This window comes from Ranitomeya variabilis, chromosome 1 (assembly GCF_051348905.1).
Source record: "Ranitomeya variabilis isolate aRanVar5 chromosome 1, aRanVar5.hap1, whole genome shotgun sequence".
NCBI lineage: Eukaryota > Metazoa > Chordata > Amphibia > Anura > Dendrobatidae > Ranitomeya > Ranitomeya variabilis.
In genome coordinates this window covers 447,185,576-447,210,771 of record NC_135232.1, presented here as the reverse complement: position 1 = coordinate 447,210,771, position 25,196 = coordinate 447,185,576, and the positions used below count along the sequence as shown (strand labels likewise).

The window sequence follows — 25,196 nt, the reverse complement described above, 5'->3', positions numbered from 1 at the left end:
ATTAGTATTGTGGTTTGTATTCATAATGAGCATTGTGGTAATCGGTCACTATGTGGTGGTAATTTGTGGTCTGGTCATGGTGTGGCAGTATTTCTCCTTGTATGTGGTATTACTAGGTCCCTATATGTTGGTAATATGTTATATTATTCGGTCACTTTGTGGTGGTAATACATGGTCTGGTCATGATGTGGTGGTATTTGTTCCTGTATGTGGTGGTATTGGTCTTGGTATAGGGGATTGTGTTGTGTATGGCGGTCAATTGTTCACTCTTATATTAATTAGAAGATTCTTTATTTCCAATAGAGATTAAATACTTTGTACACAGCAACCGAGATGTACTTTCAGGGGTTTCCTGTGGAAGAAAAGTAATCACCTATCCACAGGATAAGTGATAACGTATTGATTGGTGGGGGTCTGACTACTTGGACCCATTTAGCAAAATGTGGAACTTTTTATCCCCATTAGACTGGAGTGGCATCTTTGACTTGACCACTGATCTACGAGGGGCGATCCAAAAGTAATGATAATCGGTTATTTCTATTGCACGCAGAAATTAAAATAAAATGTTTTATTCTAAAATCACTTAAATAGACCACAATTCCCGGGAGCTACATTCATTTGAATATGAACTGCCGAGGAGTGAACATCAAAATGGAAAAAAACGAACTCAGAGCTGTCATCAAATACCTCTGCTTGAAAAAAAAATGACTACCAAAGACATACACAGCGACTTGGTGGAAACATTGGGGGACTCTTCTCTTCCATATTCCACAGTTGCACGCTGGGCCAAGGAATTTAAGCTGGGAAGATCATCGACGGAAGATGAACATCGTGAAGGACGCCCATCCACGTCCCTCAATGAAGAAAACGTGAAAAAAGTTGAAGAAGTTGTATTGGCAGATCGAAGAGTGACTATCAGGCATGTAGCTGAGGTCACAGGGATCTCATATGGCAGTATTCAAAGAATCCTTGCAAATGAATTGCATATGAGAAAGGTCTCCGCGCGTTGGGTGCCAAAAATGTTAACCGACGAGCAAAAGAAGAAACGAGTTGACATTTCAATAGCAAATTTCGATAAGTTCCAAGCAGACAAGGAAAATTTTTTGTCACGTTTTTTTACCATGGACGAGACCTGGATCCACCACTTTGATCCTGAAACTAAACAACAATCGATGACATGGAAACGATCCGACGAACCGACGCCGAAGAAATTCAAAGTGTCAAGCTCAGCAGGGAAGGTTATGGCGTCTGTTTTTTGGGACGCTGAAGGAATTATTATGGTGGACTATTTGGAGAAGGGAGCCACTATTACGGGCTCCTACTATGCAGAACAAATAAGAAGATTGCGGGAGGCTATCAAGTAGAAAAGGCGCGGCAAACTGCGGGCTGGAGTGCTGTTTCACCAAGATAACGCGCCGGCTCACAAAGCTGCAGTTGCCATGGCTACCATTCAAGAATTGGGCTTTGAACTGGTGGAACACCCCCCCTATTCGCCAGATCTAGCCCCCAGTGACTTCTTTCTCTTTCCTCGGCTCAAGGAACACCTCCGGGGCAAGAAATTTGACGACAATAGCGACGTGATAACCGCTGTTGGGGATTTTTTTGAGGGTCAAGATCAAGAATTTTTTTCAAAGGGAATTCTAAGTTTAGAAAAGAGATGGACTAAATGTATAGACTTGTTAGGAGACTATGTAGAAAAATAAAAAAAAAATTTGACTATATTCATTGTGTTTAGTATTGATTATCATTACTTTTGGATCGCCCCTCGTATTCATTCCCTCAGTGGCTGCACTTGTTTTTATATAGAAGCCCCAAAGAGAATGAATGGAGCTGAGGTCAGATATCCCACCTGCCGCTGCATTTTAAAATGGGGATAAGTGTCCTATCAATGATAAAACTTCCTCATTCTTCCAATCGGTGCAGTTTCTAATGGTCGGACCTAAGTGATCACCCATCCTGTGGAGCCCATGGATCAGTAATAACTTGTTTTAACCAACGAACCCCATTAATGTAAACTACCGTAATTATAGATCCCAGTTATGGGGGCACACAGGAAATGTGCAGGAGCCACCTGTGTTTTACAGCCGATCCTCCACTATAATGGGGATAACGACTGACAGATCTATAACATAACGCTGGGAGCGTCACTCTGTCCGAAGCCTTTATAGACTGTGCAAGCGCCGGCGCAGTCTGGACCCCACAGAGTGACGCTCCCAGGAGATCGCGGTATGCGTAAGCACTGAACGCACACCGCGATCTCCAACGGAGAAGCAGGGACGAGGGTGAGTATGCAATATTACCTGTCCCCGTTCCAGTGATGCGCGCTGCTCCATCCTCCGCTTGCGACTGTTCAGTCAGAGGGCGGCACGCATTAACGCGTCATCGCGCCCTCTGAACTGAACGGTTCAGAGGGCGCGATGACGCGCTTAATGCGCGCCGCCCTCTGACTGAACAGTCACAGGCAGAGGACCCGGAAGATGGAGCGTCGCGCAGCAGTGGAATGGGGGACAGGTAAATATAGCAAGTGCCGAGGGCCTGAGCTAGCGGCGACTCCGGCACCTGACCCCCCCCAGCGCGCCGGTGTCCCCGCCTGCTCAGGCCCCCGGCACTCGGCACCCAGCACAGCCGCCCGCACTCACCACCGCCACGCACAACCGCCCGCACTCAGCACCGCCACACACAGCCGCCCGCACTCAGCACGGCGGCCCGCACTCAGCACGGCCGCCCGCACTCAGCACGGCCGCCCACTCACCACCGCCACGCACAGCCGCCCGCACTCACCACCGCCACGCACAGCCGCCCGCACTCACCACCGCCACGCACAGCCGCCCGCACTCACCACAGCCACGCTCAGCTGCCTGCACTCAGCATCGCCACGCGCAGCCGTCCGCACTCACCACAGCCACGCGCAGCCGCCCGCACTCAGCACCGCCACGCACAGCGGCCCGCACTCAGCACAGCGGCCCGCACTCAGCACAGCGGCCCGCACTCAGCACTGCCACGCACAGCTGCCCGCACTCACCACCGCCACGCACAGCCGCCCGCACTCACCAACGCCACGCACAGCCGCCCGCACTCACCAACGCCACGCACAGCCGCCCGCACTCACCACAGCCACGCTCAGCCGCCCGCACTCACCACCGCCACGCACAGCCGCCCGCACTCAGCACCGCCACGCATACAGGCCGGCTATGGCCGCGGTGGCTGCAGAAGCTCATATCTTGTTTGCGCGACTGCGCATACGCCTCTCCTTTTGTCCTGGCCTTGGGGGGGCGTGTCCACTCCTTATTCTTGCTGGGTGACGCACACTTCCCTCTCAAGCCTGATACTTCCGGTGGCGGCGGCGGCGTCTCCATCCACCTGCGCCTCATCAGGTTAGCCTTGTACTTACTATTTATACAGGGGGTTCCTTGACACACGGCACCTTCCCCTGACGAAGCCCTCTTGAGAAGGGCGACACGCGTTGGGCGTTTACTCTTTTTGGCACATACTCTGTCTGCGCCTGGAGCCGGTGTGCCTGCCCTCCCCTCTTTGGGTATGTTCAGCTCATCTGTCTCATTAGGGACATGGGATTTTCTGGGACTCCATAAGCTATTTTATGTGCTACTGCAATTGTGTGGCTCTGCCCTGTAGGTGAGCACCCACACTCTATTGGTTCTCCCGGTTTGGTGGACAGTTTTTGGTTCATATAAGGGTGGTGCACCTGTCCAGGTTGTTTGCTATTAGCTCCATGAGTCAGAAGGTTACTTCTGTTATATACATACCGGTTTTTGCAGACTTGTATTTTGCATTTTTTGCATACGTTACATACTTATGTGCCAACTGTATTTTGTATTGTTTTTAATTATGTTTTATGTGTTTTGAAGTTGTTGTGTGTCAATAAAAATCCCTTTTGTTATTAGTATATTTTCTTGTCTTATCTTGTGTGGTGTGCATTTTTTGAGCAGCTTCTTTCCTTGTTGTACCAGCGGCCCGCACTCAGCACAGCGGCCCGCACAGCCTCCCGCACTCACCACCGCCACGCACAGCCGACCGCACTCACCACCGCCACGCACAGCCGCCCGCACTCACCACCGCCACGCACAGCCGCCCGCACTCACCAACGCCACGCACAGCCGCCCGCACTCACCAACGCCACGCACAGCCGCCCGCACTCATCACAGCCACGCTCAGCCACCCGCACTCACCAGAGCCACGCACAGCCGCCCGCACTCAGCACCGCCACGCACAGCCGCCCGCACTCACCACAGCCACGCTCAGCCACCCACACTCACCACCGCCACGCACAGCCGCCCGCACTCACCAACGCCACGCACAGCCGCCCGCACTCACCAACGCCACGCACAGCCGCCCGCACTCACCACAGCCACGCTCAGCCGCCCGCACTCAGCACCGCCACGCACAGCCGCCCGCACTCAGCACCGCCACGCACAGCCGCCCGCACTCAGCACCGCCACGCACAGCCGCCCGCACTCAGCACCGCCACGCACAGCCGCCCGCACTCAGCACCGCCACGCACAGCCGCCCGCACTCAGCACCGCCACGCACAGCCGCCCGCACTCAGCAACCCCACGCACAGCCGCCCGCACTCAGCACCGCCACGCACGGCCGCCCGCACTCAGCACGGCCGCCCGCACTCAGCACGGCCGCCCGCACTCAGCACGGCCGCCCGCACTCAGCACGGCCGCCCGCACTCAGCACGGCCGCCCGCACTCAGCTCACACAGCCCAGTCTACCACCCTGGAGTTGGCGGAAGACATGGGCATAGGCATAGGAACCCGCGGATGCTGGCCGTAATTAAGGAGGAATGGGGTCTGACCAGTGGAGTCAGCTACGGCCTTGTTTATTGCAAACTCCACCCACGGTAGCAAGGATGCCCAATCATCCTGCCTGGCTGAAACAAAATGTCGCAGATATGTGACCAGAGTCTGGTTGGACCTCTCTACCAACCCATTCGTCTCGTGATGATATGCTGAAAAGAGATTCAACTCAATGCTGAGTAGACGACAAAGCTCTCTCCAGAACCGAGACGCAAACTGGGGACCCCGGTCACTGACAATTTTGTCTGGCATACCGTGTAGGCAAATATATGTTTAATAAACAATGCTGCCAGAGCCTGTGCAGAAGGTAGCCGTGGAAGAGGCACTAAGTGCACCATTTTGGAAAAATGATAGGTTATCACCCAAATAATGGTGCAGCTACGAGACTTGGGTAAGCCCACCACAAAATCCATCCCGACCATTTCCCAGGGCCTGTACGCCACCAGCAGGGGGTAAAGCAACCCAGCTGGCCGTTGTCAAGGGGACTTGTTCTTGGTGCAGGAGACACCCGCCCAAACATAGTCTCTGACGTCATGGGCCATATGCGGCCACCAGTACGTCCTCGCCAGCAGCTCAGATGTCCTTTTGTTCCCAAAATGTCCACCCACCCTGGACAAGTGAGCCCAAGGGAGAACCTCTGGACACAAATTTGAAGGTACAAAAGTCTTACCCGGGGGCACAGACTCTAGCGAAACCGGAGCCACGGTTCTCAGGCTCTCAGAAGGGACAATAAGCCTAGGCTCCTCTTCCTCCTCCTCAGATGATACAACGGAGCGAGAGAGAGCGTCGGCACGAATGTTCTCCCCGGAGAGAAAATGGAGGGTGAAATGGAACCGGGAGAAGAACAGGGACCATCTGGCCTGGCGAGAATTTAGCAGCTGGGCTGTCTGTAAATAGACCAAATTTTGTGGTCTGTGAAAACTTGGAAGGGAAAGCGAGCCCCCTCCAAAGGTGTCTCCACTCAGAGAAAGCCAACTTCATTGCTAGCAACTCCCTGTCCCCGATGGAATAATTCCTCTCCGCTGGTGTGAAGGTCTTGGAAAAGAAGAAGCAAGGATGCTTCCGACCTTGAGCATACTTTTGGAAGAGGACTGCTCCAGCACCAAAGCATGAGGCAACAACCTCCATTATAAACGGCTTATCAACATCGGGGCGATGTAGGATGGGAGCGCTAGCAAAATGAGACTTAATAGAAGTGAAGGCCTTGGAGACCTCCTCAGACCACAATTTGGGAGTTGCTGCCTACTTGCTGAGTGCTACCAAGGGAGCTACCAAAGTTGAGAAATGAGGGATGAACTGGCGATAATAGTTAATGAACTCCATAAAGCGCTGCACCACTTTAAGAGAATGGGGTTCTTGCCAGTCCATCACAGCCTGTAGTTTGGCAGGATCCATAGCCAATCCCTGGGCGGAGATGATATAGCCCAGGAAAGGTAAGGACTCCTGCTCAAACACACATTTCTCTAACTTGGCGTAGAGGGAATTTGCCCGTAAGAGGTCGAAGACTCCGCAAACATCTCTCCGGTGGAAGTCAACATCTGGAGAGTAGATGAGAATATCATCCAGATAGACTACGACCGAGGTGGAGAGCATATCCCGGAAGATATCATTTACAAAGTCTTGGAAAACAGCTGGAGCATTACAGAGCCCAAAGGGCATCACTAGGTATTCATAGTGCACATCCCTGGTGTTAAAAGCCGTCTTTCATTCATCCCCCTCACGGATGTGAATCAAGTTGTAAGTACCCCGCAGATCTAGTTTAATAAATACCCTTGCTCCCCGAAGCCTATCAAAGAGCTCAGATATCAGGGGCAGAGGATACTTATTCTTAACGGTGATGGCGTTAAGACCCCTGTAGTCTATGCATGCACGTAGTTCCCCGTTCTTCTTCTGCAAGAAGAAGAACCCAGCCCCTGCAGGTGACACTGACTTCCTAATGAATCCTCTTGCCAGATTCTCCTGGATGTACTGTGACATTACCTCTGTCTCCGGGAGAGATAACGGATAGACTCGACCCCGGGGAGGCTCAGCACCAGGCAAGAGGTCAATAGGACAGTCATAGGGGCGGTGAGGCGGAAGGATCTCTGCAGCCCTATTGGAGAACACGTCCGCATAGAGCCATTATTGCTTGGGGAGAGAGGATAGATCTGTGGGTACCTCCGTAGTAGCAACCTGAACCCATTCCCTCTGACATCTACCCCCACAAGATTCACCCCATCCCAAAATTCTGCCTGTGGACCACTCAATATGAGGATGGTGGTACCGTAGCCAAGGTATCCTTAACAGGACCTCATCAATTCCCTCAGGAATGACGAGCAGAGATATAATCTCCTGATGAGATGGCGACATGGACAAAGTAAAAGGGATGGTCTGGTGTGTTATCTGTGAGGGCAGTGTCGACGCATTCACCACTCGTACGGTTACTGGTTGAGCAAGCATCAGGGGTATTGCGTGACGTTGGGCAAAGGCACAAGACATAAAATTGCCCTCCTCCCCAGAATCCACGCAGAGCTCTACCGAATAAGTGGATGAGAAGATTGTAATAGTCCTTTTAAAGGACAATTTGGAGGCAAACGTCGCCGTGTCTAGTGTACCTCCACCTACTACCACTAGGGTTGAGCGAAACGGATCGGACAAATTGAAAAATCGCCAACTTTCTGCAAAGTCGGGTTTCGTGAAACCCGACCCGATCCCACTGTGGGATCGGACATGAGGTCGGCGATCTTCGCGCCAAAGTCGGGTTTCGTATGACGCTTTCAGCGCCATTTCTCAGCCAATGAAGGAGGACGTAGAATTTGGGCAGCGTGATGACATAGGTCTCGGTCCCAACCATCTTAGAGAAGGGCATGACAGTGATTGGCTTGCTTTCTGCGGCATCACAGGGGCTATAAAGGGGCGTGCATGCCGCCCGCCATCTTACTTCTGCCGATCTGAGCATAGGGAGAGGTTGCTGCAGCTTCGTCAGAAGCAGGGATATTGTTAGGGAGGAAAGATTAACCCCCAAACCGCTTGTGCTGTAGCGATTTCCACTGTCCAACACCACCTTTTCTTTGCAGGGACAGTGGAGGCTAGTTTTTCGCGCTTCGGCTCTGTAGCTTATAAGGCTCCCTGATAGCTGCATTGCTGTTTGTACGCCGCTGTGCAAACCAACTGCTTTTTTAAAAGCAAAAATCCTGTTGCTCCTTTCTGCACAGTTCTATTGTTTATTTGTCCACAATTTTGTGTGCAGCAGTCCTTTTTATTGCTGCCATACTTGTCCTGAGATCATTGTAGGGAGATTGTTATTGTAGTACGGTCCCTTTTTTTTTATATATATATATCTTCCAGCCACGTTCTGCCACTTACATTGTGTAGTGTAATACAGCGGGCCTGATTTTTGCAGCAGTCTCCCACCCAAAAAAGGGAGATTTAAATTGCCCCTAAGTGGATCTGCGTCAGTTCTGTTTGTCGTATATCTGCCAGCCACTTTCTGCCACTTACATTGTGTAGTGTAATACAGTGGGCCTGGTTTTTTGCAACACTCTCCCACATAATAAAGGGAGATTTAAATTGCCACTAAGTGGATCTGTGTCAGTTCTGTTTGTCGTATATCTGCCAGCTACTTTCTGCCACTTACATTGTGTAGTGTAATACAGTGGGCCTGTTTTTTTGCAGCAGTCTCCCACATAATAAAGGGAGATTTAAATTGCCACTAAGTGGATCTACGTCAGTTCTGTTTGTCATATATCTGCCTGCCACTTTCTGCCACTTACATTGTGTATTCTAATACAGCGGGCCTGGTTTTTTGCAGCAGTCTCCCACATAATAAAGGGAGATTTGAATTTCCCCTAAGTGGATCTGCATCAGTTCTATTTGTCGTATATCTGCCGGCCACTTTCTGCCACTTACATTGTGTAGTGTAATACAGTGGGCCTGGTTTTTGCAGCAGTCTCCCACATAATAAAGGGAGATTTAAATTGCCACTAAGTGGATCTGCGTCAGTTCTGTTTGTCGTATATCTGCCTGCCACTTTCTGCCACTTACATTGTGTAGTGTAATACAGCGGGCCTGATTTTTGCAGCAGTCTCCCACATAACAAAAGGGAGATTTAAATTGCCACTAAGTGGATCTGCGTCAGTTCTGTTTGTCGTATATCTGCCAGACACGTTCTGCCACTTACATTGTGTAGTGTAATACAGTGGGCCTGGTTTTTTGCAGCAGTCTCCCACATAATAAAGGGAGGTTTAAATTGCCACTAAGTGGATCTGCGTCAGTTCTGTTTGTCGTATATCTGCCAGCTACTTTCTGCCACTTACATTGTGTAGTGTAATACAGTGGGCCTGTTTTTTTGCAGCAGTCTCCCACATAATAAAGGGAGATTTAAATTGCCACTAAGTGGATCTACGTCAGTTCTGTTTGTCATATATCTGCCTGCCACTTTCTGCCACTTACATTGTGTATTCTAATACAGCGGGCCTGGTTTTTTGCAGCAGTCTCCCACATAATAAAGGGAGATTTGAATTTCCCCTAAGTGGATCTGCATCAGTTCTATTTGTCGTATATCTGCCGGCCACTTTCTGCCACTTACATTGTGTAGTGTAATACAGTGGGCCTGGTTTTTGCAGCAGTCTCCCACATAATAAAGGGAGATTTAAATTGCCACTAAGTGGATCTGCGTCAGTTCTGTTTGTCGTATATCTGCCTGCCACTTTCTGCCACTTACATTGTGTAGTGTAATACAGCGGGCCTGATTTTTGCAGCAGTCTCCCACATAACAAAAGGGAGATTTAAATTGCCACTAAGTGGATCTGCGTCAGTTCTGTTTGTCGTATATCTGCCAGCCACGTTCTGCCACTTACATTGTGTAGTGTAATACAGTGGGCCTGGTTTTTTGCAGCAGTCTCCCACATAATAAAGGGAGGTTTAAATTGCCACTAAGTGGATCTGCGTCAGTTCTGTTTGTCGTATATCTGCCTGCCACTTACATTGTGTAGTGTAATACAGTGGGCCTGGTTTTTTGCAGCAGTCCCCCACATAATAAAGGGAGATTTAAATTTCCACTAAGTGGATCTGCGTCAGTTCTGTTTGTCGTATATCTGCCTGCCACTTTCTGCCACTTACATTGTGTAGTGTAATACAGCGGGCCTGGTTTTTTGCAGCAGTCTCCCACATAATAATGGGAGATTTAAATTGCCTCTAAGTGGATCTGCATCAGTTCTGTTTGTCGTATATCTGCCAGCCACTTTCTGCCACTTACATTGTGTAGTGTAATACAGGGGGCCTGGTTTTTTGCAGCAGTCTCCCACATAATAAAGGGAGATTTAAATTGCCACTAAGTGGATCCGCATCAGTTCTGTTTGTCGTATATCTGCCTGCCACTTTATGCCTCTTACATTGTGTAGTGTAATACAGTGGGCCTGATTTTTGCAGCAGTCTCCCACATAAAAAAGGGAGATTTAAATTCGCAACAAGTTTATATACACCTTCTACCTTGTTTTATAGTACCATATAACGGTTGTTAGTTTGGTTACATTTTCCCAAAAATGAGGAAGTCTGGTGGAAGAGGCCGTGGGCGGTCATTGCCAGCTGGTAATGATGGTGGTGGTGTTGGTGGTGGTGGAGCATCTGGTGGTAGTGGGAAAAGCAAAATAGCACCTAAGGCTCAAGTTGTTCATACAGCATCATCGTCTGGCTACACAAGGCCTCGAAGGCTCCCTTATCTGGGAGTAGGAAAACCGCTTTTAAAGCCGGAGCAGCAGGAAGAAGTTTTGGCTTTCATTGCTGACTCAGCATCTAGCTCTTTCGCCTCCTCTTCCGAAAGTTCGAAATATAAAAGCAGCGAGTCATCAGTGGATGCTCCCGGTCAGGAACAAGTCGTTTCCTTGTGTCCTTTACCTAAAGCAAAAGTGAAGGATGTGGCAGGCAACACTACAGTTTACTCCATTGAGCTTTTTACACATACCGTGCCAGGGTTAGAAAGGGAAATAGTTAACTGCCCATTACAAGATGAATCGGACATGGAGTGCACAGATGCACAGCCACAGCTAGATTATTATGCTGTTCCATTGACTCAGATCACTACATTGCCCTCGCAGTGTACTGAGACAGAATCTGACCCTGATGAGACTATGGTGCCCCGTCCCGAACGCTATAGCACCTTACACAGTGACACAGAGAACAGTGCACAGGACATTGAAGAGAAGGTGATAGATGACCCAGTTGTTGACCCAGATTGGCAGCGATTGGGGAACAGGGTGCCGCTGGCAGTAGCACTGAAGCGGAGGAGGATGATCCGCAGCAGGCATCAACATCGCAACAGCTTTCATCTGGCAGGCCCGTATCAGGCCCAAAACGTGTGTCTAAAACAAAAACAGTTTTAGGACAGTGTGGCCATCCGGTGAAAGTAGTACAGCGTGCAATGCCTGAAAAGGTATTCGATAGTAGGAAGAGTGCAGTGTGGCAATTTTTTTAACCAAGATCCGAATAATCAGTGCAAAGTTATCTGTAAGAAATGCTCAAAGACCTTTAGCAGAGGGAAGAATCCCCTAAATTTAAATGCAACGTGCATGTGTAGACATTTAACCAGCATGCACTTGCAAGCCTGGACTAACTACCAAACATCCCGTAACGTTGGTGCACCCGCTCAGAATGAAGGTAGTCAGCAACGCTACATTGCTTCCCTCACTGTAAGCCCACTGTTTAGGACACCACCTGCAGCAAATGTGGAGGTATCGTCCAAGGCAAGGCCAAGGCAGTCAGGGAATCACCAGGTTCTTGGGAGGAAACACTGCATGTAGGCCAACATCAAGAATACCATCACCAACCCTCTCTCAATCTGCCATGTCCACCACCACCCCCGCTAGTTCCACCATTTGCAGCTCTCCAGTCCAGCTCACCCTACAAGAGACTCTCGTTAGGAAAAGGAAGTACTCATCCTCTCATTCAGGTACACAGGGTTTGAACGCCCACATTGCTAGACTAATCTCGTTAGAGATGATGCCCTACCGGTTGGTTGAAAGCGAAGCTTTCAAAGCCCTGATGGCCTTCACAGTACCACGCTATGACCTACCCAGTCGACACTTCTTTGCGAGAAAAGCCATCCCAGCCCACCACCAGCATGTTAAAGACCGCATTGTCCATGCACTCAGTCAATCAGTCAGTAGAAAGGTGCACCTCACAACAGATGCATGGACCAGTAGGCATGGCCAGGGACGTTACGTGTCCATCACGGCACACTGGGTTAATGTGGTTGATGCAGGGTCCAAAGGGGACAGCCATAGTGGGACAGTTCTGCCTAGCCCACGGTCTAGGAAACTGTTGGCAGTAGGCGTTCGACACCCCTCCTCCTCCTCCTCCAGAAGCAAAAGGTCGTCCACAGAGCGCAGTTGCCCTACCACTCCATCCGCAGCTGCCAGTGTTATGACCCCAATGGCGAGGGTCTCAGAGAAATAGGTAAGTCTGCGAAGTACAAAAATCCAGCTCATAGGGCAGTGGTAACTGGGTTGACCATATATCTACTCCTAACGCCAACACTAGAAGTAGCCGGGGAACATGCCTACGTTGGTCGCTAGATGTCTCGCGCCAGCCGGAGAACTAACTACCCCTAGAAGAGGAAAACAAAGACCTCTCTTGCCTCCAGAGAAAGGACCCCAAAAGCAGGATACAAGCCCCCCACAAATAATAACGGTGAGGTAAGAGGAAATGACAAACATAGAAATGAACTAGGTTTAGCAAAGAGAGGCCCGCTTACTAATAGCAGAATGTAGTAAGATAACTTATATGGTCAACAAAAACCCTATCAAACATCCACGCTGGAAATTCAAGAACCCCCGAACCGTCTAACGGCCCGGGGGGAGAACACCAGCTCCCTAGAGCTTCCAGCAAGGACAGGATACAGATTAAGTACAAGCTGGACAAAAATGCAAACAAAAACAAATAGCAAAAAGCAAGAAAGCAGACTTAGCTTAATCTAGCAGGAACCAGGATCAGTAGCCAAGAGCACAGCAGATTAGCTCTGATTACAACGTTGCCAGGCATTGAACTGAAGGTCCAGGGAGCTTATATAGCAACACCCCTGAACTAACGGCCCAGGTGAGCATACAAGGGATGACTGACATACCCAGAGTCAAATCACTAGTAACCACTAGAGGGAGCCAAAAAGCAAATTCACAACAGTACCCCCCCCTCTTAGTGAGGGGTCACCGAACCCTCACCAAGACCACCAGGGCGATCAGGATGAGCGGCGTGAAAGGCCCGAACTAAATCGGCCACATGCACATCAGAGGCGACCACCCAGGAATTATCCTCCTGACCATAGCCCTTCCACTTGACCAGGTACTGAAGCCTCCGCCTGGAGAGACGAGAATCTAAGATCTTCTCCACCACGTACTCCAACTCGCCCTCAACCAACACCGGAGCAGGAGGCTCAGCAGAAGGAACCACAGGCACAACGTACCGCCGCAACAAGGACCTATGAAATACGTTGTGAATGGCAAACGACACCGGAAGATCCAGGCGAAAGGACAAAGGATTAAGGATTTCCAATATCTTGTACGGACCAATGAAGCGAGGCTTAAATTTGGGAGAGGAGACCTTCATAGGAACAAATCGAGAAGACAGCCATACCAAATCCCCAACACGAAGTCGGGGACCCACACCGCGGCGGCGGTTGGCAAAACGCTGAGCCTTCTCCTGTGACAACTTCAAGTTGTCTACCACATGATTCCAGATCTGCTGCAACCTATCTACCACAGAATCCACCCCAGGACAGTCAGAAGGCTCCACATGTCCCGAGGAAAAACGAGGATGGAAACCAGAATTGCAGAAAAATGGCGAAACCAAGGTGGCGGAACTAGCCCGATTATTAAGGGCAAATTCAGCCAACGGCAAGAAGGTCACCCAATCATCCTGATCAGAAGAGACAAAACACCTCAAATAAGCCTCCAGAGTCTGATTAGTTCGCTCCGTTTGTCCATTAGTCTGTGGATGAAAAGCGGACGAAAACGACAAATCAATGCCCATCCTACCACAAAAGGATCGCCAGAACCTGGAAACAAACTGGGATCCTCTGTCCGACACAATATTCTCAGGAATGCCGTGTAAACGGACCACGTTCTGGAAGAACACAGGAACTAGATCGGAAGAGGAAGGCAGCTTAGGCAAAGGAACCAAATGGACCATCTTGGAGAAACGATCACATATCACCCAGATGACAGACATGCCCCGAGACACCGGAAGATCAGAAATGAAATCCATAGAGATGTGTGTCCAAGGTCTCTTCAGGACAGGCAAGGGCAAGAGCAACCCGCTGGCACGAGAACAGCAAGGCTTAGCTCGAGCACAAGTCCCACAGGACTGCACAAAAGACCGCACATCCCTTGACAAGGACGGCCACCAAAAGGACCTGGCCACCAGATCCCTGGTGCCAAAAATTCCCGGGTGCCCTGCCAACACCGAGGAATGAACCTCGGAAATGACTCTACTGGTCCACCTAGCAGGCACAAACAATCTGTCAGGTGGACAAGAGTCAGGTCTACCAGCCTGAAATCTCTGCAACACACGTCGCAGATCCGGAGAAATAGCTGACAAGATAACTCCTTCCTTAAGAATACCCACAGGTTCAGCGACTCCAGGAGCATCGGGCACAAAGCTCCTAGACAGAGCATCGGCCTTCACATTCTTCGAACCTGGTAAATACGAGACCACAAAGTCAAAACGGGAGAAAAACAATGACCAGCGGGCCTGTCTAGGATTCAGGCGTTTAGCAGACTCGAGATACATCAGATTTTTGTGATCAGTCAAAACCACCACACGATGCTTAGCACCCTCGAGCCAATGACGCCACTCCTCAAATGCCCACTTCATGGCCAACAACTCCCGATTGCCCACATCATAATTTCGCTCTGCAGGCGAAAACTTCCTAGAGAAAAAGGCACAAGGTCTCATAGTAGAGCAACCAGTGTTGTGAATTTGCGTTTTGCTCCCTCTAGTGGTCATTAGTGATTTGACACTGGAGCTTCTGTCTTCTCCTATATGCTCACCTGGGCCGTTAGTTCAGGGGCGTTGCTATATAAGCTCTCTGGACCTTCAGTTCAATGCCTGGCATCGTTGAAATCAGAGCTAATCTGTTGTGCTCTTGTGTACTGATCCTGGTTCCTGCTTGTTAAAGCTAAGTCTCTTCCTTGCTTTTTGTTTCTGTTTTGTTTTGTATTTTTTGTCCAGCTTGTTCCTATCTGTATCCTGACCTTTGCTGGAAGCTCTAGGGGGCTGGTGTTCTCCCCCCGGACCGTTAGACGGTTCGGGGGTTCTTGAATCTCCAGCGTGGATTTTTATAGGGTTCATGTTGACCAAATAAGTTATCTTGCTTAATTCTGCTATTAGTAAGCTGGCCTCTCTTTGCTGAACCTGGTTCATTTCTGTGTTTGTCATTTCCTCTTACCTCACCGTTATTATTTGTGGGGGGCTTGTATCTTGCTTTGGGGTCCCTTTCTCTGGAGGCAAGAGAGGTCTTTGTTTTCTTCTCCTAGGGGTAGTTAGATTCTCCGGCTGGCGCGAGTCATCTAGCGATCACCGTAGGCATGATCCCCGGCTACTTCTAGTGTTGGTGTTAGGAGTAGATATTTGGTCAACCCAGTTACCACTGCCCTATGAGCTGGATTTTTGTATCTCGCAGACTTACACGTACCTCTGAGACCCTGTCCACTGGGGTCATAACAAACCAGGACCTCTCTGAGACAAAACGGCCCCTGCCCCAATCTCCGAAGCATCCACCTCAACCTGAAAGGGCAGTGAGACATCAGGCTGGCACAAAACAGGCGCCGAAGTAAACCGGCGTTTCAACTCCTGGAAAGCCTCCACGGCAGCAGGAGCCCAGTTAGCTACATCAGAGCCTTTCTTGGTCATATCCGTCAAAGGTTTAACAACGCTAGAAAAATTAGCGATAAAACGACGGTAAAAGTTAGCAAAACCCAAGAACTTCTGAAGACTCTTAACTGACGAGGGCTGAGTCCAATCATGAATAGCTCGGACCTTGACTGGGTCCATCTCCACAGCAGAAGGGGAAAAAATGAACCCTAAAAAGGGAACCTTCTGTACACCAAAGAGACACTTTGAGCCTTTAACAAACAAAGAATTTTCACGCAAAATCTTGAAAACCATCCTGATCTGTTCTACATGCGAGTCCCAATCATCAGAAAAAAACAGAATATCGTCCAGATAAACGATCAAAAATTTATCCAGATACTTCCGGAAAATGTCATGCATAAAGGACTGAAAAACTGAAGGCGCATTAGAGAGCCCAAAAGGCATCACCAAGTACTCAAAATGACCTTCGGGCGTATTGAATGCGGTTTTCCATTCATCTCCTTGCTTAATGCGCACAAGGTTGTACGCACCACGAAGATCTATCTTGGTGAACCACTTGGCACCTTTAATCCGGGCAAACAAGTCTGACAACAGCGGCAAAGGATACTGAAATTTGACAGTGATCTTATTTAAGAGCCGATAGTCAATACAAGGCCTCAAAGATCCGTCCTTTTTGGCCACAAAAAAGAATCCCGCACCAAGAGGGGAAGAAGAAGGATGGATATGCCCCTTCTCCAGAGACTCTCTAATATATGAACGCATAGCGGTATGTTCAGGTACCGACAGGTTAAATAATCTTCCCTTAGGAAACTTACTGCCTGGAATCAACTCTATTGCGCAGTCACACTCCCTATGAGGAGGCAGTGCACTGGACCTGGACTCGCTGAAAACATCCTGATAATCAGACAAATACTCCGGAACTTCCGAAGGCGTAGAAGAAGCAATAGACACGGGCAGGGAATCCCCATGATTTCCACGGCATCCCCAACTTGACACTGACATGGCCTTCCAATCCAAGACTGGATTATGGGTCTGCAACCATGGCAACCCCAAAACAACCAAATCATGCATTTTATGCAAAACAAGAAAACGTATAACCTCCCGATGTTCAGGAGTCATACACATGGTAACCTGTGTCCAAAACTGCGGTTTATTTTCTGCCAACGGCGTAGCATCAATACCCCTAAGAGGGATAGGATTTTCTAATGGCTCAAGAACAAAACCACAGCGCTTGGCAAATGACAGATCCATAAGACTCAGGGCAGCACCTGAATCTACAAACGCCATGGCAGGATAAGATGACAGTGAACAAATCAAAGTTACAGATAGAATAAAGGCCCCGTCTCACTAAGCGATTTACCAACGATCACGACCAGCGATATGACCTGGCCGTGATCGTTGGTAAGTCGCTGTGTGGTCGCTGGGGAGCTGTCACACAGACAGCTCTCCCCAGCGACCAACGATCAGGGGAACGACTTCGGCATCGTTGAAACTGTCTTCAACGATGCCGAAGTCCCCCTGCAGCACCCGGGTAACCAGGGTAAACATCGGGTTACTAAGCGCAGGGCCGCGCTTAGTAACCCGATGTTTACCCTGGTTACCAAAAAAAACAAACACTACATACTCGCCTTTCGGTGTCCAGGTCCCTTGCCGTCTGCTTCCTGCTCTGACTGAGCCGCCGTACACTGAGAGCAGAGCGCAGCGGTGACGTCACTGCTGTGCTCTCACTTCTCACTGTACGGCCGGCAGTCAGTGAGAGCAGGAAGCAGACGGCAAGGGACACCGAAAGGCGAGTATGTACTGTTTGTTTTTTTTGGTAACCAGGGTAAACATCGGGTTACTAAGCGCGGCCCTGCGCTTAGTAACCCGATGTTTACCCTGGTTACCAGTGAAGACATCGCTGGATCGGTGTCACACACACCGATTCAGCGATGTCAGCGGGGCCTCAACGACCAAAAAAAGGTCCAGGCCATTCTGACACGACCAGCGATCTCGCAGCAGGGGCCTGATCGCTGGTACGTGTCACACATAGCGAGATCGCTATGGAGGTCGCTGTTGCGTCACAAAACTTGTGACTCAGCAGCGATCTCGCTAGCGATCTCGCTATGTGAGACGGGGCCTTAAATTTAGGTTGCAAATTACCAACGGTGACAGGACTAACAACCTTAGTTAGACGTTTAGAGCATGCTGAGATAACATGTGTAGAATCACCACAGTAGTAAGAATTTTCCGCTCATTTCTAGTCAGGATTCTATCACATTGCATTAAATCAGGTGTTTGTTCAGACAGCACCATAGGTGAATTTGCGGTTTTTCTATCACATTGCCTTAAATCAGGTGCCTGTTCAGACAACACCATAAGGGAATTTGCGGTTTTGCGCTCCCGCAACCGCCGGTCAATTTGAATAGCCAGGGCCATGGAATCATTTAGACCTGTGGGAATAGGGAAACCCACCATCACATTCTTAATGGCTTCAGAAAGGCCATTTCTAAAATTTGCGGCCAGTGCACACTCGTTCCACTGAGTCAGCACGGACCATTTCCGAAATTTTTGGCAATACACTTCAGCCTCGTCCTGGCCCTGAGACATAGCCAGCAAGGCTTTTTCTGCCTGAATCTCAAGATTGGGTTCCTCATAAAGTAAACCGAGCGCCAGAAAAAACGCATCAATATCCGCCAATGCCGGATCTCCTGGCGCCAGCGAGAAGGCCCAATCCTGAGGGTCGCCCCGTAAAAAAGAAATAACAATTTTCACTTGCTGAGCAGAGTCTCCAGATGAACAGGGTCTCAGGGACAAAAATAATTTACAATTATTCCTGAAATTTCTAAACTTAAATCGGTCTCCGAAAAACAATTCAGGAATCGGTATCTTAGGTTCTGACATAGGATTTCTGGTAACATAATCTTGTATGCCCTGCACACGAGCAGCAAGCTGGTCCACACTTGTAATCAAGGTCTGGACATTCATGTCTGCAGCAAGCTTGAGCCACTCAGAGGTAAAGGGGAAAAGAAAAAAAAATGAGAGAGAGAAAAAAAAAACCTCAGAATTTTCTTTCTTATAATCCCGCTTCTGCAATGCATTTAACATTTAATACTGGCCTGGCAAACTGTTATTACCCCAATGGCGAGGGTCTCAGAGAAATAGGTAAGTCTGCGAAGTACAAAAATCCAGCTCATAGGGCAGTGGTAACTGGGTTGACCATATATCTACTCCTAACGCCAACACTAGAAGTAGCCGGGGAACATGCCTACGTTGGTCGCTAGATGTCTCGCGCCAGCCGGAGAACTAACTACCCCTAGAAGAGGAAAACAAAGACCTCTCTTGCCTCCAGAGAAAGGACCCCAAAAGCAGGATACAAGCCCCCCACAAATAATAACGGTGAGGTAAGAGGAAATGACAAACATAGAAATGAACTAGGTTTAGCAAAGAGAGGCCCGCTTACTAATAGCAGAATGTAGTAAGATAACTTATATGGTCAACAAAAACCCTATCAAACATCCACGCTGGAAATTCAAGAACCCCCGAACCGTCTAACGGCCCAGGGGGAGAACACCAGCTCCCTAGAGCTTCCAGCAAGGACAGGATACAGATTAAGTACAAGCTGGACAAAAATGCAAACAAAAACAAATAGCAAAAAGCAAGAAAGCAGACTTAGCTTAATCTAGCAGGAACCAGGATCAGTAGCCAAGAGCACAGCAGATTAGCTCTGATTACAACGTTGCCAGGCATTGAACTGAAGGTCCAGGGAGCTTATATAGCAACACCCCTGAACTAACGGCCCAGGTGAGCATACAAGGGATGACTGACATACCCAGAGTCAAATCACTAGTAACCACTAGAGGGAGCCAAAAAGCAAATTCACAACATGCCAGTGTTGCACACGAGGTGTCCCATTATGGAACAGCTAGTGGTAAGCGTCAGCAGGCTGTGTTGGAAATGAAGTGTTTGGGCGACAACAGACACACAGCGGAAGTACTGGCAGAGTACTTGCAGCAAGAAACTCAGTCATGGCTGGGCAGTGTACATCTTGTGGCAGGCAAGGTAGTCAGTGATAACGGAAGGAATTTTATGGCTGCCATAGCCCTTTCAGAACAGAAACACATACCTTGCCTGGCTCACACCCTGAACCTGGTGGTGCACAGCTTCCTGAAAAGTTATCCTGGGTTACCAGCCCTGCTCCTGAAGGTGCGAAGACTTTGCTCGCACATGCGTCGGTCGCCCGTACACTCCAGCCGTATGCAGAACCATCAGCGATCGCTGAAGCTTCCCCAGCACCGCCTAATAATCGACGTTGCAACAAGGTGGAACTCCACACTGCACATGGTTCAGAGGCTGTGCGAACAGAGGCGTGCTGTAATCTATTTGTGGGAGGATACACATACACGGGCAGGCAGTTGGATGGCAGACATGGAGTTGTCAGGTGTGTAGTGGTTGAAGCTACAAGACCTCTGTCAAGTCCTTCAGTGTTTTGAGGAATGCACACGGCTGGTAAGTGCAGACGACGCCGTCATAAGCATGAGCATCCCACTAATGCGTCTGCTGATGCAAAGTTTGACGCACATTAAGGAGCAGGCATCTGCAGCCGAGGAGAAGGGAAGCCTTGATGACAGTCAGCCATTGTCTGCTCAGGGAACTCTCCTGGACGAGGTGGCGGATGAAGAGGAGGAGGAGGAGGATGATGGGGATGAATATTTATGGGAGGAGGATGCTTCTCAGGGGGCAATAGGAACTGGTGGCATTGCAAGGTCAGGTACAGGGTTTTTGCGGGAGACAAGTGATGTTGATTTGCAAGAAAGTGCTCTTCAGCCCAGCGCAAGCAGTGAATTGACACCTGGAACATTGGTCCACATGGCTGATTATGCCTTGCATATCCTAAAAAGGGACCCCCGCATTATAAAAATGATGACCTATGACGATTACTGGTTGGCCTGCCTCCTGGATCCACGCTACAAAGGGAAATTACAAAATATCATGCCACATGAGAACCTTAAGCAAATATTGGTTACCAAACAAGCAACTCTTGTAGACCGTTTGGTTCAGGCGTTCCCAGCACACAGCAGCGGTGATGGTTCTCACATGAGCTGTAGGGGGCAACATGGCAGAGGTATTAGAGGTGCAGAAATCAGAAGTGGCGTTGGACAGAGGGGTTTTATGACCAGATTGTGGAGTGATTTCGCAATGACCGCAGACACGACAGGTACTGCTGCATCGATTCAAAGTGACAGGAGACAACATTTGTCCAGTATGGTTACGAACTATTTTTCCTCCCTTATCGATGTTCTCCCTCACACGTCATTCCCCTTTGATTACTGGGCATCTAAAATAGACACCTGGCCTGAATTGGCAGAATATGCATTACAGGAGCTCGCTTGCCCAGCTGCTAGTGTGCTATCAGAAAGAGTCTTCAGTGCTGCTGGTTCAATACTGACCGAAAAAAGGACTCGTCTGGCTACCCAAAATGTAGATGATCTAACCTTCATTAAAATGAACCAATCATGGATTTCTAATTATTTTGCCCCACCTTCACCTGCTGACAGGTAGCTTGCCTGAAAAATGTCTTGCTTTTGGCCTCCTCTTACTGACTGCTCCAATTCCTCCATTGGCAGCGGCTGAATGTCCACCATAGGCCTTTTTTTTACCTCCCTAAATGGGCTGACTCCCCCACACAGGGACGTGGTCACCACCTGGCGCAAGCACCCGTGCGAGTGCCGTTTGCCTGGACAGGTGGGTGTGCCCACTCTTGGGCGAAGGCACTGGCACAGGGTCCCTCATAGTACAATGAAGTGTCTCTGATGGTGGTGGTGCACAACCAACCTCAGACACACCGTCGTAATATGAGGGGCCCTGTGCCAGTACCGCCGCCCACGAGAGAGTGTTTCCCCCCAGGTCGAACAGTGCTCTACCACTTGCAATACTTACCTCTCCCTGCTCCACCACAGTGTAGTCTGTGCTGATAAATCCTTCAATGGCACTGCCAATACAAATTTGTTGAAATGATAGATGATAGTTAAAATATACAGGGGCCCTGGCCTCCATTTAGACCATTTAATACTTTGCGTCAACTACCACTGTTCTTCTACTCAGCAGAAGAGCCCACCCCTGTGCATAGCTATGCCACCTGTTTATTTTTGAAAATTGTTTTGGCAGACATTTACCTCACTTTATTATTTTGGCCTACTAACTGTGTCAGACACTCCTTACAGTTGTCCTCCACTGAACAAAGCTATGCCGCCAGTTTACTGCTGTTACCAATTTTGAACTGCATTTAGCCTATTACTTTTTTGGGCCTACTAACTGTGTCTGCCACTCCTTACAATTGTCCTCCGCTGAACAATACTATGCCACCTGTGTACCCCTGTAAACAATTTTAAACTGCATTGAGCCTTTTTTATTTTAGGCCTACTAAGTCTGTCTGCGCCACTCCTTACCGTTGACCTCCACTGAACAAACCTATGCCGCCTATGTACCCCTGTAACCAATTTTAAACTGCATTGAGCGTACTTTTTTATTTTAGGCCTACTAAGTCTGTCTGTGCCACTCCTTACAGTTGACCTCCACTGAACAAACCTATGCCGCCTGTGTACCCCTGTAACCAAGTTTAAACTGCATTTGCCCTACTTGTTTGGTTGGGCCTACTAACTGTGTCTGCCGCTGCTTGCTTTTCTCCTCCACTGAACAAAGCTGAGCTTCAATTTTCAGCCTATATCAGATATTAAGCTGCATTTGGCCTACTTGTTTGGTTGGGTGTCATGATTCCCAATGGCAGGGAAACATCAGAACACAAAAATAACGGACGAGCTCTGGGTGATGGAATCTCGAGCTGACCGTGAGCTAAATCTACCACACAACTAATAGTAGCCAGGGAGCATACCTACGACTTCCTAGATGCCACGCGCCAGCCGGAGGACTAACTACGCCTGGTAGAGGAAGGAACAGACCTGGCTTACCTCTAGGGAAATACCCCAAAAGATGATAGCAGCCCCCCACATGTAATAACGGTGAGTTAAGAGGAAAAGACATACACAGTATGAAAGTAGATTTAGCAAAGAGAGGTCCACTTACTAGATAGCAGAAGGATACAAAAGAGGACTTCACGGTCAACTGAAAACCCTTTCAAAAAACCATCCTGAAATTACTTTAAGACTCCTGTGTCAACTCATGACACAGGAATGGCAATTTCAGCCCGCAAGAGCTTCCAGCTACAGAGATTAACAAAAACTGCAAACTGGACAAAAGATACAAAACAAAAGGACAAAGTCCACTTAGCTGGTCAGCAGACTAGTAGCAGGAACATGCAACCGAAGGCTCTGGTTACAATGATGACCGGCAAGGAAATGACTGGAGAGAAAGGCTAAATAGGAAACTCCCAAACACTGATGGGAGCAGGTGAACTGAGACAGCAAAGCACACACAAGTCACCAGTACCACCAGCAACCACCAGGGGAGCCCAAAAAGCGGATTCACAACAGTACCCCCCCCTTAAGGAGGGGGCACCGAACCCTCACGAGAACCGCCAGGGCGATCTGGATGAGCCCTATGAAAGGCACGAACCAAATCCGAGGCATGAACATCAGAGGCAGTTACCCAAGAATTATCTTCCTGACCATAGCCCTTCCATTTAACCAGATATTGAAGTCTCCGTCTGGAAATACGGGAATCCAAGATCTTCTCTACAACGTACTCCAATTCACCCTCCACCAGCACAGGAGCAGGAGGTTCAGTAGAAGGAACCACCGGTACCTCATATCTCCGCAACAACGACCGATGGAATACATTATGGATAGCGAAAGATGCCGGGAGGTACAAACGAAAGGACACAGGGTTAAGTATCTCCAAAATCCTATAAGGACCGATGAACCGAGGCTTAAACTTAGGAGAAGAAACCCTCATAGGGACAAAACGGGAAGACAACCACACCAAGTCCCCAACACGAAGGCGAGGACCAACACGACGACGGCGGTTAGCAAACTGCTGAGTCCTCTCCTGGGACAACTTCAAATTGTCCACCACCTGTCCCCAAATCTGATGCAACCGATCCACCACCGCATCCACTCCAGGACAATCCGAAGATTCCACCTGACCAGATGAAAAACGAGGATGAAACCCTGAATTGCAAAAGAAAGGAGAAACCAAAGTGGTAGAACTAGCCCGATTATTAAGAGCAAATTCCGCCAACGGCAAAAAGGCAACCCAGTCATCCTGATCCGCAGACACAAAACACCTCAAATAAGTCTCCAAAGTTTGATTAGTTCGCTCCATCTGGCCATTAGTCTGAGGATGGAATGCAGACGAAAAAGACAAATCAATGCCCAACCTGGCACAGAATGCCCGCCAAAATCTAGACACGAACTGGGTTCCCCTGTCAGAAACGATGTTTTCCGGAATACCATGCAAGCGAACCACATTTTGAAAAAATACAGGGACCAACTCAGATGAGGAAGGCAACTTAGGCAATGGTACCAAATTAACCATTTTAGAAAAACGGTCACACACCACCCAGATGACAGACATCTTCTGAGAAACAGGGAGATCAGAAATAAAGTCCATAGAGATGTGCGTCCAAGGCCTCTTCGGAACAGGCAAGGGCAACAACAACCCACTAGCCCTAGAACAACAAGGCTTGGCCCGAGCACACACATCACAAGACTGCACAAAAACACGCACATCCCGAGACAGGGAAGGCCACCAGAAGGATCTAGCCACCAAATCTCTGGTACCAAAAATTCCAGGATGACCTGCCAGTGAAGAAGAATGAACTTCCGAGATGACTCTACTGGTCCAATCATCAGGAACAAACAGTCTACCAGGCGCACAACGATCAGGTCTATCCGCCTGAAATTCTTGCAAAGCACGTCGCAGATCTGGGGAGACAGCAGACAAAACCACACCATCCTTAAGGACACCAGCAGGTTCAGAATCCCCAGGAGAGTCAGGCTCAAAACTCCTAGAAAGAGCATCTGCCTTAACATTTTTAGAACCCGGTAAGTATGACACCACAAAATTAAACCGAGAAAAAAACAACGACCATCAGGGGAGCCCAAAAAGCGGATTCACAACAGTTGGGCCTACTAACGGTGTGTGCCGCTGCTTGCTTTTCTCCTCCACTGAACAAAGCTGAGCTTCAATTTTCAGGCTTTCAGCCTATATGAACTATGAAACTGCATTTGGCCTACTTGTTTGGTTGGGCCTACTAACAGTGTCTGCCGCTGCTTGCTTTTCTCCTCCACTGAACAAAGCTGAGCTTCAATTTTCAGCCTATATCAGATATTAAACTGCATTTGGCCTACTTGTTTGGATGGGCCTACTAACGGTGTCTGCCGCTGCTTGCTTTTCTCCACTGAACAAAGCTGAGCTTCAATTTTCAGGCTTTCAGCCTTTATGAACTATGAAACTGCATTTGGCCTACTTGTTTGGTAGGGCTTACTAACGGTGTCTGCCGCTCCTTGCTTTTCTCCTCCACTGAACAAAGCTGAGCTTCAATTTTCAGGCTTTCAGCCTATGTGAACTATGAAACTGCATTTGGCCTACTTGTTT

At 49.0% G+C, this 25,196-nt stretch overlaps 1 protein-coding gene across 1 annotated transcript in view; it reads right to left on the bottom strand.

Moving 5' to 3' along the window:
• LOC143764361 (perilipin-2-like) overlaps positions 1–25,196 on the bottom strand; it is a 128,731-nt gene that overhangs the window by 36,691 nt on the left and 66,844 nt on the right. The gene's annotated exons all lie outside the window — the stretch shown is intronic.